Source organism: Glycine soja, chromosome 16, assembly GCF_004193775.1.
Source record: "Glycine soja cultivar W05 chromosome 16, ASM419377v2, whole genome shotgun sequence".
NCBI classification, from domain to species: domain Eukaryota; kingdom Viridiplantae; phylum Streptophyta; class Magnoliopsida; order Fabales; family Fabaceae; genus Glycine; species Glycine soja.
The window spans coordinates 19,683,472-19,687,182 of NC_041017.1; the positions used below are offsets into that span (position 1 = coordinate 19,683,472).

The following is a 3,711-nucleotide window of genomic DNA, read 5'->3' on the forward strand; positions in this document are numbered from 1 at the left end:
TTTCTCATCCTAAATTGAGGAATACGTAGGAGCAAAGGGAAACACCCTTGTCGACCACAAAAAAGAAAAAATATAAAAAGGGTATAAAGGATATAAGGACATAAAAGGGAACGTAAAAATCAAAGTCATGTTTGCACATTCGATTAAAGGTTGTCGTCCCTTGGGGCGGACGTGTGGGGTGCCAATACCTTCCCCGTGCGTAAATACAACTCCCGAACCTTTCACTTAAAAGTTCGTAGATCGCGTCTTTTCTGGTTTTTCCGACGTTTTCCTCAAATAAACGTTGGTGGCGACTCCGCGCGTATTCCTTTCGTGGAACACGCATCCCGCGAGTCACGCGTCGCCCTCCCGCCGAAGGGTAGGTTGCGACAACCTCTATGCAATTTTCTAAAACAATCACTAAAAATACTAATCATACACCGCTGGAAGGTACCAAGGGCATTGCACAGGCCGAAAGGCATCCTCCTATAGGCAAAAGTGTTGAAGGGGCAGGTGAATGTGGTCTTTTTCTAATCCTCAAGAGCAATAGTGATTTGCATATAACCAGAAAAACCATTAAGGAAACAGTAGTGAGATTTACCTGCCAGGCGTTCAAGCATCTGGTCAATGAATGGTAGGGGAAAATGGTCCTTTATGGTAACCTGGTTCAGCCTCCTATAGTCGATGCAAACTATCCAACTGTTCTGCACCGGAGTAGGAATCAACTCCTCCTTCTCATATTTTATCACGGTGAGGCCGGTTTTCTTCGGGACTACCTGGACAGGACTCACCGATTGGCTGTCGGAGATAGGATAAATGATTCCAACTTGCAAAAGCTTGGTTACCTCCTTCTTCACTACATCAAGAATCACCGGGTTGAGTCTTCTCTGTGGCTGTCTTATTGGTTTAGCTCCATCTTCTAAATTTATTCGATGCATACATATGGATGGGCTAATACCAGGAATGTCCGCCAGGGTCCAGCCTATAGCCTTCTTATGCTTCTTGAGGACTGACAACAACTTTTCCTCTTGCTCATCAGCAAGGGAGGCAGATATAATTACTGGAAAACTTTTGCTATCATCCAAGTAAGCATATTTTAAATTTGATGGCAGAGGCTTCAATTCTGGTGTGGGCGGCTGGATAATGGTAGAAAGAGATGGTTTCTCAGCCTGTGCCTCATAAAGAAAGTCAGAGGTATGTGTACTTCCTGAAACATGGTTAGTTCTATCAGACTTTATAAAATCAATCTCAAGAGGTAAAACATCAACAGACATCTAATCAATATCAAATTCAGATTCACTCTCAGCATCAAATTCAGACATATGATCAAGTACAAATTCAGATTCAATGCATGAAGAGTGACAGGCATGCAGATTAGAATGAAGATCAGTCATGTATTCATCAACAATATGGTCAATTATTTCAACACGAAATACAGAAAGATCTTCATATGAGTGTTTCATAGCATCAAGAATATTAAAATGAAAAGTTATATCACCAAACTCCATAGATAGTGTGCCTGCATAATCATCTATCTTAGCTCTAGCAGTTTTCATAAAAGGTCTGCCTAGAATGATGGGAACTGATCCTTTAGAAAATCCCTCCTCCATATTCAAAATATAAAAATCAACAGGGAAAATCAGTTCACCAACTCTAACTAAGACATCCTCTATGAAACCAGCAAGATAGGCAATACTTCTATTAGCTAAATGAATTACCACATCAGTTGACTGCAAGGGACCAAGAGATAGAGAATTAAAAATAGAAAGAGGCATCACACTAACAGAAGCTCCTAAATCTAGCATGGCATTGTCAAACTTATTGTTCCCTATAATACAAGGTATGTTGAATGCACCTAGATCTTTACATTTTTCAGGGATTTGGGGAACAGATTTACCAATCAATGCGGAGACATTTCTGCCCATACTAATTCTTTCACTTCCTTTAAGCTTTCGCTTATTAGTGCACAGCTCCTTTAAGAATTTAGCATATCTTGGAATTTGCTTTATTGCATCTAGCTGAGGTATGTTTACCTCTACTTTTCTAAATGTTTCCAAGATCTCCTTCTCTGCCTCTTCCATTTTTTTGTTGGAAATTGCTCTTGGAGGGAATGGAAGAGGGATATGCTGCTTCTCTTTAGATTCACCTGCATAGAAATTGTTAGGTAACTTACTCTTTAAATTTTTGTCATCATCTTTTTTTGGAGTAGAATGAAGTTGGGCAGGTTCATTTGCGGATGAAGAAGATGTTGTTGGTTGAGGTCCTTGACACTGCTTTCCTGACCTCAATGTAATGGCACTCACATTTTTGGGATTCTGGACAGATTGAGAAGGTAATCTGTCAGAATTCTGGGACTGTTGTTGATTTAACTGTGTAGCCAATTGTTCCATCTGATTAGTTAAGCTCTGAATGGAGGCTCTAGTCTCTTGTTGAAATTGCATGTTTTGCATAGTCATGCCTCACAAGTTCTTCAAGGGAAGGTTGCGGAGGAGCCTCAACTGTTTGCTGTTTCTGGGGCTATTGCTGCTGGATTGGTGGAGGAGCGTATGGTCTACTTGGGCTAGAAGCATTCTGAAAATAAGGTTGTTGTTGTTGTTGGTGCTGTTGTTGTGAAGGATTCGACCATCTAAGGTTGGGATGATTCCTCCACCCGGGATTGTACCTGTTGCTGGAGAGGTCATAATTATTCTGTTGTGACTGATTTTGCTGTTGAGGTTGAGGAGGTATGTTGTAGATGTTTGCAGCATAAGCTTCAGGCTGTTCAATTGCTTCAGATTCTTGCATAGAAGGGCAAAGGTCTGTGTGGTGGTCGATAGAGGAGCATAAACCACAGAGTCTGGCGACAGGTGCAGATTTTTTATTCATGGCCAGTTGGGTTACCAGGTTAACCAAGGCATCTAGTTTACCTTCAAGCTTCTTAGTCTCGCCTAATGAATTCGTGGCTACTTCATGCACTCCTCTAATGACAATAGCATCACTTCTGGCACTAAATTGCTGGGAGTTTGAAGCCATCTTCTCAATTAAATTTCTGGCTTTAGCAGGGGTCATGTCTCCAAGGGCTCCACCATTGGCAGCATATATCATACTTCTCTCCATGTTGCTGAGTCCTTCATACAAATATTGGAGAAGAAGCTGCTCTGAAATCTGGTGGTGAGGGCAACTAGCACATAATTTCTTAAATCTCTCCCAGTATTCATATAGGCTCTCTCCACTGAGTTGTCTAATACCTGAAATATCCTTTCTGATGGTTGTGGTCCTGGGGAAAATTTTTTCTAAGAATACTCTCTTGAGGTCATCCCAGCTCGTGATGGACCGTGGAGCAAGGTAATAAAGCCAACCCTTCGCCACTCCCTCTAAAGAATGAGGAAAGGCCTTCAGAAATATGTGATCCTCCTGAACATCTGGGGGTTTCATGGTGGAGCAGACAATATGGAATTCTTTTAGATGTTTGTACGGGGCTTCACCTGCAAGGCCATGAAACTTTGGAAGCAAATGGATCAGTCCAATTTTAAGAACATATGGGACATCCTCATTAGGGTATTGGATGCACAAGCTTTCGTAGGTGAAATCAGGTGCAACCAATTCCCTTAGAGTCCTCTCACGGGGTGGAGGGTGTGCCATGTTCTCAAAATGCTCAAAATCACCAATAGCAGAATGCTCAGGATGCTCAAAAGGTACTAAATGATGTCTAACTAATCTATGAAATGTCCTATCTATCCCAGGATCAAAGGG

At 41.6% G+C, this 3,711-nt stretch overlaps 1 non-coding gene across 1 annotated transcript; it reads left to right on the forward strand.

Annotated features, from left to right (window-relative positions):
• Positions 1-3,121: 3,121 nt before the first annotated feature.
• On the forward strand, positions 3,122-3,228 carry LOC114391321. Its single transcript, XR_003662113.1, has one exon. It is a non-coding gene; the product is annotated as a small nucleolar RNA R71 (small nucleolar RNA).
• The last annotated feature ends 483 nt before the right edge of the window (positions 3,229-3,711 follow it).